General features: G+C 56.4%; 1 pseudogene; it reads right to left on the reverse strand.

Moving 5' to 3' along the window:
• Positions 1-1,944: 1,944 nt before the first annotated feature.
• LOC147667219 (uncharacterized) overlaps positions 1,945-17,693 on the reverse strand; it is a 252,714-nt pseudogene continuing 236,965 nt past the window's right edge.

The following is a 17,693-nucleotide window of genomic DNA, read 5'->3' on the forward strand; positions in this document are numbered from 1 at the left end:
TCACTGCACCATCCCAGCTCAGAACCTGGCTACATGCAAATTAGTCTGTCCCTGGCCCAGTGCATCATGGGAACAGGGCAGACCAAACTACCAAGCCAATTCTTTTACTGGAAAGGAAACAAGCTTCCGGGAACCGGTTTCTGGCATTACACCTCAAGCGTGGAAGGGTATGCTCAGATGTGAGTCCCTTGCTCACTGCACCATCAGGATTCAAGCAAGCCGGGCCGAAGACGGCTGTAATGCCAGAAACCGGTCCCCGGAAGCTTGTTTCCTTTCCAGTAAAAGAATTGGCTTGGTAGTTTGGTCTGCCCTGTTCCCATGATGCACTGAGCCAGGGACAGACTAATTTGCATGTAGCCAGGTTCTGAGCTGGGATGGTGCAGTGAGCTCAAAAACGGTGATGGATCAAGCCCTGATCTGTTGACTGGGTACGAGTGTTCTGCTTAATTCAGATACTCTGTCCATCACCACCCCCTTTTCTGAATCGTTTTGTCCACCACAAGCGTGGAAGGGTATACTCAGATGTGAGTCCCTTGCTCACTGCACCATCAGGATTCAAGCAAGCCGGGCCGAAGACAGCTGTAATGCCAGAAACCGGTCCCCGGAACCTTGTTTCCTTTCCAGTAAAATAATTGGCTTGGTAGTTTGGTCTGCCCTGTTGCCATGATGCACTGGGCCAGGGACAGACTAATTTGCATGTAGCCAGGTTCTGAGCTGGGATGGTGCAGTGAGCTAAAAAACGGTGATGGATCAAGCCCTGATCTGTTGACTGGGTACAAGTGTTCTGCTTAATTCAGATACTCTGTCCATCACCACCCCCTTTTCTAAAATTCTACTTAGAGCGCACACAACCCTTTCGGAAATCATCCCAATTGTTTGTGTCCTACAGCGCACCACGAAAGGGGTTTCCTTTGGCAAAGAGTGGCATTTCCCGCTGGATCTCCAGTGCGATTCGATTCTGCCATCAGGAGGCGGGCAAGCCTTTGGACAGAAAAGTCTGTGCACATTCCACAAGGTCTGTGGCATCGTCGGTGGCTCTTTTCTCTGGAGTCGCCATTAAGGACATATGCAGGGCAGCAACGTGGAGCAGTACACATACCTTCACGAAGCACTACTGCCTGGAGTCTGCAGGACGAGACGACGCGGCTGTTGGTCAAGCAGTTCTGCGGAATCTTTTCCATTGAGAGGTGAGCTTTCCCTACAAGCCCTGCATCCTGGTGAGCACATTTTGCTTTCTTTTTTGCTATGCCATAAGTTTATATGCTTTATGGTTATGTGATGCCATGTATCTACAAAATGTGTCTTGGTTATTACTCCTAGCTACTCTGATACAAAGCTTGGGAATCTATGAAAGTTCCAATACTGGGGCAAGAAAACAAGTTACTTACCTGTAACTTTGGTTCCCCAGTATTGGTAACTTTCATAGATTCCCATGCGCCCACCCTCCTCCCCTGGGAAAGCTCAGTTTTTTGACAGAGATAGTGGCGGTTTGCACAACGGCTACGAAAATCTGAGGCTCTGAGCTCTCTCAGGAAGGTTCTAGGGGGTGAGGCTGCTCTGATTGGTCCTGACAAAAGTTTGGTCTTTTTTACACAAAGAGGGTGATAGGATACAAAAGGAGATGAGGCCTAGGCCTATTTTTTCTATGGTTGTGATACTACCGAAGCTCCCATTCCGACGACGGGGAATGATACAAAGCATGGGAATCCATGAAAGTTACCAATACTGGGGAACCAAAGTTACAGGTAAGTAACTTCTTTTCATATATTGAGAATTGTGTGTTCAGTAAGTGCTGTGGGGGAAGGGGGGGAAGAGTTTATGAACGTTCTTTGTAGACGAAAGAGACGGGGAGAAAATGGAAAATTGCTCTCCTTTATTGTTTCTACTTTACAACATAAGATGATAACATTGTAACGAAATTGGAAACTGGTTGTATGTATATGATTGGAATATTGATGCAACAATAAAAACATTTAAAAAAAAATACTCTGCCGACAGAGCTGTGTCCCACTCTACTCTCTGCGGACCGAGCTGTGTACCACTCTACTCTCTACAGATAGAGCTGCATCCCGCTCTACTCTCTGCGGACACTAATCCCACGAGTTAACTGAAAATACCATTGTTAGTCCCAGTATTGTTCAGTGTTGCTTTTACAGAAAGTGTGATCAGGTGAGATTTAATTTTTTTCTTTGTATCTCTTCTTCACCAAATAAAAATCAAGAATGTTTCTTTTCTTTTAATCCAAATTGTGCTCGCCTCCAACTGTGTATCCTGGTGCATCATGTTGCTTTGCTTTGTGTACGCAAGTGAGCAATCTCTGGAAACAAACACTTTTCTAACTTTGAAAATACTGTTATCTGTTTTTCTTCTTTACTGCTAGTCGGGTCTTCTATCAAAAGTCCTTCACACTTTCAGCGCCCTTCTATGTTTTCTCCCTGTGTGTTCGCTGATGACTTTGTAGGTCTGACAATCGACTAAAGCTCTTCCCACATTCATTGCACTTGAATCGTTTTTCTCCTGTGTGAGTTTGCTGATGATTCCTTAATGCTGAAGAGTCACAAAAACTACGGTCACATTCACTACAATGATAGGGTTTTCCCCTGTGTGTTCGCTGATGACTTTGTAGGTATGATAATCGACTATAGCTCTTCACACATTCACTGCACTTGAATGGTTTTTCTCCTGTGTGTGTTCGCTGATGATTCCTTAATGCTGAAGAGTCACGAAAACTACTGTCACATTCACTACAATGATAGGGTTTTTCCCCTGTGTGTGTTCGCTGATGTATTTGAAGCACTGATAATCGACTATAGCTCTTCACACATTCACTGCATTTAAATGGCTTTTCCCCCGTGTGTGTTAGCTGATGTCTTCGAAGGCTTGATAACTCACTAAAGCACTTTGCACATTCAGTGCACTTGAATGGTTTTTCCCCCGTGTGTGTTCGCTGATGGCTTTGAAGCACTGATAATCGACTAAAGCTCTTCACACATTCACTGCAAATGAATGGCTTTTCCCCTGTGTGTGTTCGCTGATGTCTTCGTAGGTTTGATAACTGTCTAAAGCTCTTCCCACATTCACTGCACTTGAATGGGTTTTCTCCTGTGTGTATTCGCTGATGAGTTTGAAGGCTTGATAACACACTAAAGCTCTTCACACATTCACTGCACTTGAATGGCTTTTCCCCTGTGTGTGTTCGCTGGTGTCTTTGTAGATCTAATAACTTACTAAAGTACTTTGCACATTCAGTGCACTTGAATGGTTTTTCCCCCATGTGTGTTCGCAGATGACTTTGAAGCACTGATAATCGCCTAAAGCTCTTTACACATTCACTGCACTTGAATGGTTTTTCCCCTGTGTGTGTTCGCTGATAAATTTGGAGGTTTGATAAGTGACTAAAGCGCTTTACACATTCACTGCACTTGAAAGGTTTTTGTCCTGTGTATGTGTGCTGATGAAGCTCGAGTAGTGATGACAAACTAAAGCTCTTGCTGCATGTGTATGAGTCTTCTTTCTTGGTTAGTGTTTGTGGGTCGGGTATATATTTGTCTATATCCCTTGACTTTATTTCCTAATGGGCCAACATGGCTGATAAAGCACTAGTGTTTTTCTCACACACTTTATATGTGTGCGGTATTTTACACATTTGATTTCTGTTTTAACAATAAAATGCAATAGCCACCAAACATTTGCCACACTTCTAATACGTAGAAGGTGTCTTTGTAGGTGATTGTGCCTTTAGATTGGATTATGGCTATGCACGCTTGCGGGTTAAGATGTATCTTCCTTTTGGCCAGTGCAAATTGCGATAGTCTGTTGAATTGTAGATACAAGAACTCCTCTTTCCTTTACCTGTCAATTGTCTGGCTCCGCTCGGTTGTGCCTTTCTATGGCTGTTGTGAGTTACCCAGAAAGAGTTTACAATTTACCTAGAGTACTAAATGATAGCTTGTCATTATATTAGAAAACAGAGCACTGCCGTAATCACATCATACTGATCCCACGATCAAAGCTGGAGTTGGACACTTGTTTATACAGGAGGTTGTTGGTTATTGTTGTTGCCTTAATTTTGTAGAGGTAATTTCTTTGTCGCGTGGAGGTGCACAGCTCAGCTTCTTACAATCACCGAACTGCCCTTGATGCTTCATCCGGGATCTGTCTGTTTGTGTGCAGGTTACTCTGTCGCTGACTGCACTGATGTTTTGCTGAATACTGTAGCTCATTATTTCTGCTATTATTGAAGACTTACAAAATTAGCTTCATTATAGATGGTCATTTCATACATTCAAGGATGGTTTTCTGTTGGATGAAAAGATATTTAAAATTACTACCATCCAATGAGAGTGGAAGAAAAGAACAATACGTGACACGCACTGCACAGAAGTGTAAATAAATCTACCATTATCATTCCATGTACCATTGTCCTACTGATGTTTCCACATGGATGTTATGCCGTCTATCAAAGCAGATTCTTCGTTGAAAATCTTACTCAACAGTTTGTTTTTCACCAAGCCCTTGCCACTGTACCTCGCATCAACAAGACCACCATGGGAGGTAGATCCTTCTCCTACCTGGCAGCTAAAACCTGGAACTCTCTTCCCACTCACCTTCGCCTTACCCAGAACCACCTAACATTCAGAAAGCAACTCAAAACTTGGATATTTGACAAGTAACTCCCCACCCCTTCTCAAGCGCCTTGAGACCCTCCGGGTATGTAGTGCGCTATATAAATCCTTTGACTTGACTTGACTTGACTTTCTGACCTTACAATATCTCTGGCAGACATGTTGTGCTGTTTGTTGCTACATAAATAGGAAGTAGATTCAAACTGCAGGAAGAGTGCAGTGTCCTTGCAGTCAGAGGCCAGGCACGAGGACAATCTGGCGCAAACAAAGCAATAACACAGGTCAGGCACTAGAAGGATTTTATGCAAACAATGCAATGCAACAATTCAATACAATGGAGAAAGGAGTTGGCCTAATGGCTAGCGAGGTCGACCTCAAATCTGGGGAACCAGGTTTAAGTCTCGGCAAGGACGCGCAACATCCTGTGATTCTGAGCAAATCACTTAATCTCCCCGTGCCTAACAAAAATTAATGTGTCCTCATGTAATGCAACTGGTGTTCGTGTAAAGCGCTCTGATACCCGATACCTTCGGGTCAAGTTTGCGCTATATAAAACTGCTAAAAAAACAAAAATGCAATAACATAGGCCAGGGACTTGGCGAATCTGATGCAAACAATGCAATAAAATGGGCCAAGCACTAGGAGAGTCTTATGTAAACAATGCAATAATAAAGGCCAGGCACGAGGAGAATCTGATGCAAACAATGCAATAACACAGGTCGGGCACAAGGAGAATCTTATGCAAACAACGCAATAACACAGGCCAGGCACTAGGGTTGATGCAAACAATGCAATAACACAGGCCATGCTCTTGGTGAATCTTATGCAAACAATGCAATAACACAGGCCAAGCACAAGGATTGATGCAAACAATGCAATGACATAGGCCAGGCGCTATGATTGATGTAAACAATGCAATAACACGGACCAGGCACTAGAAGAGTCTGATGCAAACAATGCAATAACACATGCGAGGCACTAGGGTTGATGCATACAATGCAATAACACAGGTCAGGCACTAGAGGAATCTTGTGCAAACAATGCAATAACATGGGCCAGGCACTAGAAGAATCTGATGCAAACAATGCAATAACACAGGCCAGGAACTAGGAGAATCTTATGCAAACAATGCAATAACACAGGCCAGGCACTAGGAAAACATGACACAAACAATGCAATAACACAAGCCAGGCACTAGAATAGTCTGATGAAACAATGCAACAACACAGGCCAGGCACTAGGATTGATGCTAACAATGCAATAACACGGACCAGGCACTAGAAGAATCTGATGCAAACAATGCAATAACACAGGCCAGGCACTAGGAAAATGTGATGCAAACAATGCAATAACACAGGCCAGGTACTAGGGTTTATGCAAACAATGCAATAACACAGGCCAGGCATTATGGTTGGTGGAAACAATTCAATAACATAGGCCAAGCACTAGGATTGATGCAACCAATACAATACCACGGGCCAGGCAATAGGAGAATCTAATGCAAGCAATGCAATAACACAGGCCAGGCACCAATAGGATTGCACCCAGTGGAGTTACTAACAGAAAGTGTTCAGTGTCCACCAGCAAGAAAACTTCTATTCTGTCTGTAAGTTCTCTTGACAGGTGAGCATGTAATAGCTGGCGGGATCCAGGGTACTGTGTGGACAAGAGGGTGGGAGGGCAAAGACTAGTTTCATATGGACTGAAGCATGGGCAAAATGAGCAATATTTTAGGAATGTATTACCATATAGTAAATCATGCAGGACCCAGGTTTTTTTTGGGGGCAGGTATGGGATATTACGTACCAAGTGGTGTCAGAGAGATTATAATCCTCCCTACAAGTGGCATTTGCTTTACAAAGAATTTCAGTACAAGGAGTTACTCTAAAAAAGCAGCGGCAGGGCATGCAGTGAGAGGAGAGAATGCAGATTGTCACTAATGTCATGGAGCAGCGCACAACTTTAGAGGGTACGTAGATACAGGGGAGACACCTGAAATGGGCTCGCCACCTCACATGAATCCAGTACACGAAAGCGCCTTTACACACAGACACACAGACCAAACATCCTTGGTGGGTTCAGAGGGGAGAAGGAGGGGCTCAGAACACAAACATAGGAGGAAGAGCTAGTAGGTGTTCAGGGACACGTTACTAGACACTGACTACTCTAGTTAGTAGTGTCATGGACAGCTTTTGCTCCACAACAAAAATAAAAGGTCTCAACCTTCTTACATGGAAATATTGGTGGGAAGGCCCTTATAAATATGCTCAATACATCTAGCACATGATGTAAAAAAAACCTTTGCAAAACCCTTAACGAGGTGGGCAATTCACTGTTGGCGTTCAACGTTGATTTTTTTAAGCCCAGCTGCTGTGTTTGCATGAAGGAGATATTTAGATATGCCTTCGTATAAAGAGATGCAGAAATCCATTCTTGATAGAATCAGGACTAGACTCAGGTCTTTCCTAGATGAAGCTGGGATTGATAACGTTCAGCATTTCGGAGCTTGTAGAACAGGTGATTTTCACCTCCTTTGCAACCCCAACCTAAAAGGACAGGCCTCACCTCCTCTGCACCTCTGGACAAGCCTCAACTCCTCTGCACTGCTGGACAGGCCTCACCTCCTCTGCACCCCTGGACAGGCCTCTCCTCTGCACCCCTGGACAGGCCTCACCTCCTTTGCACACCCGGACAGGCCTCACATCCTCTGACCCCCTGGACAGGCCTCAGCCCCTCTGCCCCCCTGGACAGGCCTCACCTCCTCTGCACCCCTCCACCCCTGGACAGGCCTCCCCTCCTCTGCACCCCTGGACGACAGGCCTCTCCTCCTCTGCACCCTGGACAGACCTCTTCTCCTCTGCACCTCTGGACATGCCTCACCACCGCTGCAGCCCTGGACAGACCTCACCTGTGTACCTCTGGACAGGCCTCACCTCCTCTACACCACTGGACAGGCCTCGCCTCCTCTACACCCCTGCAAAGGCCTCACCTCCTCTACACCCCTGGACAGGCCTCACCTCCTCTACACCCCTGGACATGCCTCACCACCGCTGCACCCCTGGACAGGCCTCACATCCTGTGTACCTCTGGACTGGTATCACCTCCTCTGCACCCCTGGACAGCCCTCTCCTCCTCTGCACCCTGGACAGACCTCTCCTCCTCTGCACCCCTGGACATGCCTCACCACCGCTGCACCCTGGACAGGCCTCACCTCCTCTGCACAGCCCTCTCCTCCTCTGCATCCCTGGACAGGCCTCTCCTCCTATGCCCCCCTCGACAGGCCTCACCTCCTCTGCACCCTTGGACAGGCCTCTCCTCCTCTGCACCCCTGGACAGGCCTCACCTCCTCTACACCCCTGGGCAGACCTCACCTCCTCTGCACCCCTGGACAGGCGTCTCCTCCTCTGCACCCCTGGACAGGCGTCTCCTCCTCTGCACCCCTGGACAGGCGTCTCCTCCTCTGCACCCCTGGACAGGCGTCTCCTCCTCTGCAATCCTGGACAGGCCTTACCTCCTCTGCTCCCCTTGGACAGGCCTCTCCTCCTCTGCTCCCCTTGGACAGGCCTCACCTCCTCTGCACCCCTGGACAGGCCTCTCCTCCTCTGACCCCTGGACAGGCCTCTCCTCCTCTGCACTCCTGGACATGCCTCTCCTCCTACGCACTCCTGGACATGCCTCACCTCCTCTGCACTCCTGGACAGGCCTTATCTCCTCTGCACACCTGGTCAGGCCTCTCCTCCTCTGCCGCTCCTCTGGACAGGCCTCACCTCCTCTGCACCCCTGGACAGGCCTCTCCTCCTCTGATCCCCTGGACAGACCTCCCCTCCTCTGCACCACTGGGCAGGCCTCTCCTCCTCGGACCCCTGGACAGGCGTCTCCTCCTCTGCCGCTCCTCTGGACAGGCCTCACCTCCTCTGCACCCCTGGACAGGCCTCTCCTCCTCTGCACCCCCATGGACAGGCCTCTCCTCCTCTGTACCACTGGACAGGCCTCTCCTCCTCTGCACCCCTGGACAGGCCTCTCCTCCTCTGCAACCCTGGACAGGCCTCTCCTCCTCTGCACAGCCCTCTCCTCCTCTGCACCCCTGGACAGGCCTCTCCTCCTATGCCCCCCTGGATAGGCCTCCCCTTCTCTGCACCACTTGACAGGCCTCTCTTCCTCTGCACCCCTGGACAGGCCTCTGCCACTCCTCTGGACAGGCCTCTCCTCCTCTGCCCCTCCTCTGGACAGGCCTCACCTCCTCTGCACCCTAGGACAGGCCTTACCTCCTCTGCTCCCCTGGACAGGCCACTCGTCCTCTGCACCCCTGGACAGGCCTCGCCTCCTCTGCCCCTTCCCTGGACAGGCCTCTCCACTGCATCCCTGGACAGGCCTCTCCTCCTCTACACCCCTCTCTTCCTCTGCACCCCCATGGACAGGCCTCGCCTCTGTACCCCTGGACAGGCCTCTCTTCCTCTGCACCCCTGGACAGGCCTCTCCTCCTCTGCACCCCTGGACAGGCCTCTCCTCCTCTGCTGCTCCACTGGACAGGCCTCATCTCCTCTGCACCCCTGGACAGGCCTCTCCTCCTCTGACCCCTGGACAGGCCTCTCCTCCTCTGCACCCCTGGACAGGCCTCTCCTCCTCTGTACCCCTGGACAGGCCTCTCCTCCTCTGCCGCTCCTCTGGACAGGCCTCATCTCCTCTGCACCCCTGGACAGGCCTCCCCTCCTCTGACCCCTGGACAGGCCTCTCCTCCTCTGCACTCCTGGACATGCCTCTCGTCCTACGTACTCCTGGACATGCCTCACCTCCTCTGCACCCCTGGACAGGCCTCGCCTCCTCTGCACACCTGGACAGGCCTCTCCTCCTCTGCCGCTCCTCTGGACAGGCCTCTCCTCCTCTGATCCCCTGGACAGACCTCCCCTCCTCTGCACCACTGGGCAGGCCTCTCCTCCTCGGACCCCTGGACAGGCGTCTCCTCCTCTGCCGTTCCTCTGGACAGGCCTCACCTCCTCTGCACCCCTGGACAGGCCTCTCCTCCTCTGCACCCCCATGGACAGCCCTCTCCTCCTCTGTACCACTGGACAGGCCTCTCCACCTCTGCACCCCTGGACAGGCCTCTCCTCCTCTGCACCCCTGCACAGCCCTCTCCTCCTCTGCACCCCTGGACAGGCCTCTCCTCCTATGCCCCCCTGGGTAGGCCTCCCCTTCTCTGCACCACTTGACAGGCCTCTCTTCCTCTGCACCTCTGGACAGGCCTCTGCCCCTCCTCTGGACAGGCGTCTACTCCTCTGCCACTCCTCCGGACAGGCCTCACCTCCTCTGCGCCCCTGGACAGGCCTCTCCTCCTCTGCACCCCCATGGACAAGCCTCTCCTCCTCTGTACCACTGGACAGACCTCTCCTCCTCTGCACCTCTGGACAGGCCTCTCCTCCTCTGCACCCCTGCACAGCCCTCCCCCCTCTGCACCCCTGGACAGGCCTCTCCTCCTGAGCCCCCTAGATAGGCCTCCCCTTCTCTGCACCACTTGACAGGCCTCTCTTCCTCTGCACCTCTGGACAGGCCTCTGCCCCTCCTCTGGACAGGCCTCTCCTCCTCTGGCCCTCCTCTGGACAGGCCTCACCTCCTCTGCACCCCTGGACAGGCCTCACCTCCTCTGCACCCTGGACAGGCCTCACCTCCTCTGCACCCCAGGACAGGCCTTACCTCCTCTGCTGTCCCTGGACAGGCCACTCCTCCTTTGCACCCCTGGACAGGCCTCGCCTCCTCTGCCCCTTCCCTGGACAGGCCTCTCTGCTGCATCCCTGGACAGGCCTCTCCTCCTCTACACGCCTCTCCTCCTCTTCACCCCCCTGGACAGGCCTCTCCTCCTCTACACCCTTCTCTTCCTCTGCACCCCCATAGACAGGCCTCGCCTCTGTACCCCTGGACAGGCCTCTCTTCCTCTGCACCCCTGGACAGGCCTCTCCTCCTCTGCCGCTCCACTGGACAGGCCTCATCTCCTCTGCACCCCTGGACAGGCCTCTCCTCCTCTGACCCCTGGACAGGCCTCTCCACCTCTGCACCACTGGGCAGGCCTCTCCTCCTCGGAACCCTGGACAGGCGTCTACTCCTCTGCCGCTCCTCTGGACAGGCCTCACCTCCTCTGCACCCCTGGACAGGCCTCACCTCCTCTGCACCCCTGGACAGACCTCACCTCCTCTGCAACCCTGGACAGGCCTCACCTCCTCTGCACCTCTGGATAGGCCACTCCTCCTCTGCACCCCAGGACAGGCCTTACCTCCTCTGCTCCCCCTTGACAGGTCACTCCTCCTCTGCATCCCTGGACAGACCTCGCCTCCTCTGCCCCTTCCCTAGACAGGCCTCTCCGCTACATCCCTGGACAGGCCTCTCCTCCTCTACACCCCTCTCCTCCTCTGCACCCTCCTGAACAGGCCTCTCCTCCTCTGCACCCCTGGACAGGCCTCTCCTCCTCTGCACCCCTGCACAGCCCTCTCCTCCTCTGCACCCCTGGACAGGCCTCTCCTCCTATGCCCCCTGGATAGGCCTCCCCTTCTCTGCACCACTTGACAGGCCTCTCTTCCTCTGCACCTCTGGGCAGGCCTCTGCCCCTTCTCTGGACAGGCCTCTCCTCCTCTGCCCCTCCTCTGGACAGGCCTCACCTCCTCTGCTCCCCCTGGACAGGCCAATCCTCCTCTGCACCCCTGGACAGGCCTCGCCTCCTCTGCCCCTTCCCTGGACAGGCCTCTCCGCTGCATCCATGGACAGGCCTCTCCTCCTCTACACGCCTTTCCTCCTCTTCACCCCCCTGGACAGGCCTCTCCTCCTCTACACCCCTCTCCTCCTCTGCACCCCCCTGGACAGGCCTCTCCTCCTCTACAACCCTCTCTTCCTCTGCACCCCATGGACAGGCCTCTCCTCTGTACCCCTGGACAGGCCTCTCTTCCTTTGCACCCCTGGACAGGCCTCTCCTCCTCTGCACCCCTGGACAGGCCTCTCTTCCTCGGATGCTCCTCTGGACAGGCCTCATCTCCTCTGCACCCCTGGACAGGCCTCTCCTTCTCTGACCCCTGGACAGGCCTCTCCTCCTCTGCACTCCCGGACAGGCCTCTCCTCCTCTGCACTCCCGGACAGGCCTCACCTCCTATGCACCCCTGGACAGGCCTCTCCTCCTCTGCACCACTGGGCAGGCCTAACCTCTGCACCACTGGACAGGCGTCTCCTCCTCTGCCGCTCCTCTGGACAGGCCTCACCTCCTCTGCACCCCTGGACAGGCCTCACCTCCTATGCACCCCTGGACAGGCCTGACCTCCTCTACACCCCAGGACAGGCCTTACCTCCTCTGCTCCCCCTGGACAGGCAACTCCTCCTCTGCACCCCTGGACAGGCCTCGCCTCCTCTGCGCCTTCCCTGGACAGGCCTTTCCGCTGCATCCCTGGACAGGCCTCTCCTCCTCTACATGCCTCTGCTCCTCTTCACCCCCCTGGACAGGCCTCTCCTCTACACCCCACTCTTCCTCTGCACCCCCATGGACAGGCCTCGCCTCTGTACCCCTGGACAGGCCTCTCTTCCTCTGCACCCCTGGACAGGCCTCTCCTCCTCTGCACCCCTGGACAGGCCTCTCCTCCTCTGCCGCTCCACTGGACAGGCCTCATCTCCTCTGCACCCCTGGACAGGCCTCTCCTCCTCTGACCCCTGGACAGGCCTCTCCTCCTCTGCACTTCTGGACAGGCCTCACCTCCTCTGCACCCCTGGACAGGCCTCTCCTCCTCTGCACCCCTGCACAGCCCTCTCCTCCTCTGCACCCCTGGACAGGCCTCTCCTCCTATGCCCCGCTGGATAGGCCTCCCCTTCTCTGCACCACTTGACAGGCCTCTCTTCCTCTGCACCCATGGACAGGCCTCACCTCCTCTACACCCCAGGACCGGCCTCGCCTCCTCTGCCCCTTCCCTGGACAGGCCTCTCCGCTGCATCCCTGGACAGGCCTCTCCTCCTCTACACGCCTTTTCTCCTCTTCACCCCCCTGGACAGGCCTCTCCTCCTCTACACCCCTCTCCTCCTCTGAACCCCCCTGGACAGGCCTCTCCTCCTCTAACACCCTCTCTTCCTCTGCACCCCATGGACAGGCCTCTCCTCTGTACCCCTGGACAGGCCTCTCTTCCTTCGCACCCCTGGACAGGCCTCTCCTCCTCTGCACCCCTGGACAGGCCTCTCCTCCTCGGATGCTCCTCTGGACAGGCCTCATCTCCTCTGCACCCCTGGACAGGCCTCTCCTTCTCTGACCCCTGGACAGGCCTCTCCTCCTCTGCACTCCTGGACAGGCCACATCTCCTCTGTACCACTGGGCAGGCCTCACCTCCTCTGCACCACTGGGCAGGCCTCACCTCCTCTGCACCACTGGACAGGCCTCACCTCCTCTGCACCACTGGACAGGCGTCTCCTCCTCTGCCGCTCCTCAGGACAGGCCTCACCTCCTCTGCACCCCTCTCCTCCTCTGATCCCCTGGACAGGCATCCCCTCCTCTGCACCACTGGGCAGGCCTCTCCTCCTCGGACCCCTGGACAGGCGTCTCCTTCTCTGCCTCTCCTCTGGACAGGCCTCACCTCCTCTGCGCCCCTGGACAGGCCTCTCCCCCTCTGCACCCCTGGACAGACCTCACCTCCTCTGCAACCCTGGACAGGCCTCACCTTCTCTGCACCTCTGGATAGGCCTCTCCTCCTCTGCCCCTCCTTTGGACAGGCCTCTCCTCCTCTGCCCCTCCTCTGGACAGGCCTCACCTCTTCTGCCCCTCTTCTGGACAGGCCTCCCCTCCTCTGCACCTCTGGACAGGCCTCTCATCCTCTGCACCTCTGGACAGGCCTCTCTTCCTCTGCACCTCTGGACAGGCCTCTCCTCCTCTGGACAGGCCTCACCTCCTCTGCACCCTTGGACAGGCCTCTCCTCCTCCGCAGCCCTGGACAGGCCTCTCCTCTGCAGCCCTGGACAGGCCTCTCCTCCTCTGCACCCCCTGGACAGGCCTCTCCTCCTCTGCACCCACTGGACAGGCCTCTCTTCCTCTGACCCCTTGACAGGCCTCTCCTCCTCTGCCCCTCCCTTGGACAGGCCTCACCTCCTCCGCACCCCTGGACAGGCCTCTCCTCCTCTCCACCCCTGGACAGGCCTCACCTCTTCTGCTCCTATGGACAGGCCTCTCCTCCTCTGACCCTCCTCTGGACAGGCCTCTCCTCCTCTGGACAGGCCTCACACCTCCTCTGCACCCCTGGACAGGCCTCACCTCCTCTGCCCCTTCCCTGGACAGGCCTCTCCTCTGCATCCATGGACAGGCCTCTCCTCCTCCACCCCTCCTCAGGACAGGCCTTTCCCCCTCTGCCCCTCCTCTGGACAGGCCTCACCTCCTCTGCACCCCAGGACAGGCCTCACCTCATCTGCACCCCTGGACAGGCCTCACCTCCTCTGCACCCCTGGACAGGCCTCACCTCCTCTGTCCCTCCTCTGGACAGGCCTCACCTCTGCACCCCTAGACACTGCACCTCTGGACAGGCCTCACCTCCTCTGCACCTCTGGACAGGCTTAACCTCCTCTGCACCCCTGGAAAGGATTTACCTCCTATGCACCCCTGGAAAGGCCTCACCTCCAATGCCCCTTCCCTGGACAGGCATCTCCTCTGCACCCCTGGACAGGCCTCTCCTCTGCATCCCTGGACAGGCCTCCCCTCCTCTGCACCAAAGGACAGGCCTCCCCCCTCTGCACCAAAGGACAGGCCTCACCTCCTCTGCACCAAAGGACAGGCCTCTCCACCGCTGACCCCTGGACAGGCCTCCCCTCCTCTGCACCAAAGGACAGGCCTTCCCTCCTCTGCACCAAAGGACAGGCCTCCCCTCCTCTGCACCAAAGGACAGGCCTCCCCTCCTCTGCACCAAAGGACAGGCCGCACCTCCTCTGCATCCCTGGACAAGCCTCTCCTCCTCTGCACCCCTGGACAGGCCTAACCTACTCTGCACCCCAGGACAGGCCTTACCTCCTCTGCACCCCAGGACAGGCCTTACCTCCTCTGCACCCCAGGACAGGCCTCTCCTCTGCCGCTCTTCGGGACAGGCCTCACCTCCTCTGCACCCCTGGACAGGCCTTTCCTCCTCTGCACCCCAGGACAGCCCTTACCTCCTCTCCTTCCCCTGGACAGGCCACTTCTCCTCTACACCCCTGGACAGGCCTCTCTTCCTCTGCACCCCTTGACAGGCCTCTCCTCCTCTGCACCCCTGGACAGGCCTCTCCTACTCTGCACCCCTGGACAGGCCTATCCTCCTCTGCCGCTCCTCTGGACAGGCCTCTCCTCCTCTGCCCCTCCTCTGGACAGGCCTCTCCTCCTCTGGACAGATCTCACCTCCTCTGCACCTCTGGACAAGCCTCACCTCTGCACCCCTGGACAGGCCTCACCTCTGTATCCCAGGACAGGCCTCACCTCCTCTGTACCCCAGGACAGGCCTCTCCTCCTCTGCCCCCCTGGACAGGCCTCACCTCCTCTGCACCTCTGGACAGGCTTCACCTCCTCTGCACCCCTGGACAGGCCTTACCTCCTCTGCTCCCCCTGGACAGGCCACTCCTCCTCTGTACCCCTGGACAGGCCTCACCTCCTCTGCCCCTTCCCTGGACAGGCCTATCCTCTGCACCCCTGGACAGGCCTCTCCTTCTCTGCACCCCTGGACAGGCCTCCCCTCCTCTGCACCAAAGGACAGGCCTCACCTCCTCTGTCCCTTCCCTGGACAGGCCTCTCCTCTGCATCCTTGGACAGGCCTCTCCTCCTCTGCACCCCTGGACAGGCCTCTCCTCCTCTGCACCCCTGGACAGGCCTCTCTTCCTCTGCACCCCTGGAAAGGCCTCTCCTCCTCTGCACCCCTGGACAGAACTCTCCTCCTCTGTACCCCTGGACAGGCCTCTCCTCCTCTGCCGCTCCTCTGGACAGGCCTCATCTCTTCTGCACCCCTGGACAGGCCTCTCCTCCTCTGACCCCTGGACAGGCCTCTCCTCCTCTGCACTCCTGGACATGCCTCTCCTCCTACGCACTCCTGGACATGCCTCACCTCCTCTGCACTCCTGGACAGGCCTCATCTCCTCTGCAGACCTGGTCAGGCCTCTCCTCCTCTGCCGCTCCTCTGGACAGGCCTCACCTCCTCTGCACCCCTGGACAGGCCTCTCCTCCTCTGATCCCCTGGACAGACCTCCCCTCCTCTGCACCACTGGGCAGGCCTCTCCTCCTCGGACCCCTGGACAGTCGTCTCCTCCTCTGCCGCTCCTCTGGACAGGCCTCACCTCCTCTGCACCCCTGGACAGGCCTCTCCTCCTCTGCACCCCCATGGACAACCCTCTCCTCCTCTGTACCACTGGACAGGCCTCTACTCCTCTGCACTCCTGGACATGCCTCTCCTCCTACGCACTCCTGGACATGCCTCACCTCCTCTGCACTCCTGGACAGGCCTTATCTCCTCTGCACACCTGGTCAGGCCTCTCCTCCTCTGCCGCTCCTCTGGACAGGCCTCACCTCCTCTGCACCCCTGGACAGGCCTCTCCTCCTCTGATCCCCTGGACAGACCTCCCCTCCTCTGCACCACTGGGCAGGCCTCTCCTCCTCGGACCCCTGGACAGGCGTCTCCTCCTCTGCCGCTCCTCTGGACAGGTCTCACCTCCTCTGCACCCCTGGACAGGCCTCTCCTCCTCTGCACCCCCATGGACAGGCCTCTCCTCCTCTGTACCACTGGACAGGCCTCTCCTCCTCTGCACCCCTGGACAGGCCTCTCCTCCTCTGCAACCCTGGACAGGCCTCTCCTCCTCTGCACAGCCCTCTCCTCCTCTGCACCCCTGGACAGGCCTCTCCTCCTATGCCCCCCTGGATAGGCCTCCCCTTCTCTGCACCACTTGACAGGCCTCTCTTCCTCTGCACCCCTGGACAGGCCTCTGCCACTCCTCTGGACAGGCCTCTCCTCCTCTGCCCCTCCTCTGGACAGGCCTCACCTCCTCTGCACCCTAGGACAGGCCTTACCTCCTCTGCTCCCCCTGGACAGGCCACTCCTCCTCTGCACCCCTGGACAGGCCTCGCCTCCTCTGCCCCTTCCCTGGACAGGCCTCTCCACTGCATCCCTGGACAGGCCTCTCCTCCTCTACACCCCTCTCTTCCTCTGCACCCCCATGGACAGGCCTCGCCTCTGTACCCCTGGACAGGCCTCTCTTCCTCTGCACCCCTGGACAGGCCTCTCCTCCTCTGCACCCCTGGACAGGCCTCTCCTCCTCTGCTGCTCCACTGGACAGGCCTCATCTCCTCTGCACCCCTGGACAGGCCTCTCCTCCTCTGACCCCTGGACAGGCCTCTCCTCCTCTGCACCCCTGGACAGGCCTCTCCTCCTCTGTACCCCTGGACAGGCCTCTCCTCCTTTGCCGCTCCTCTGGACAGGCCTCATCTCCTCTGCACCCCTGGACAGGCCTCTCCTCCTCTGACCCCTGGACAGGCCTCTCCTCCTCTGCACTCCTGGACATGCCTCTCGTCCTACGTACTCCTGGACATGCCTCACCTCCTCTGCACCCCTGGACAGGCCTCGCCTCCTCTGCACACCTGGACAGGCCTCTCCTCCTCTGCCGCTCCTCTGGACAGGCCTCTCCTCCTCTGATCCCCTGGACAGACCTCCCCTCCTCTGCACCACTGGGCAGGCCTCTCCTCCTCGGACCCCTGGACAGGCGTCTCCTCCTCTGCCGCTCCTCTGGACAGGCCTCACCTCCTCTGCACCCCTGGACAGGCCTCTCCTCCTCTGCACCCCCATGGACAGCCCTCTCCTCCTCTGTACCACTGGACAGGCCTCTCCACCTCTGCACCCCTGGACAGGCCTCTCCTCCTCTGCACCCCTGCACAGCCCTCTCCTCCTCTGCACCCCTGGACAGGCCTCTCCTTCTATGCCCCCCTGGGTAGGCCTCCCCTTCTCTGCACCACTTGACAGGCCTCTCTTCCTCTGCACCTCTGGACAGGCCTCTGCCCCTCCTCTGGACAGGCGTCTACTCCTCTGCCACTCCTCCGGACAGGCCTCACCTCCTCTGCGCCCCTGG

The sequence above is a fragment of the Lissotriton vulgaris genome, unplaced genomic scaffold, assembly GCF_964263255.1.
Source record: "Lissotriton vulgaris unplaced genomic scaffold, aLisVul1.2 SCAFFOLD_1628, whole genome shotgun sequence".
Classification (NCBI taxonomy): domain Eukaryota; kingdom Metazoa; phylum Chordata; class Amphibia; order Caudata; family Salamandridae; genus Lissotriton; species Lissotriton vulgaris.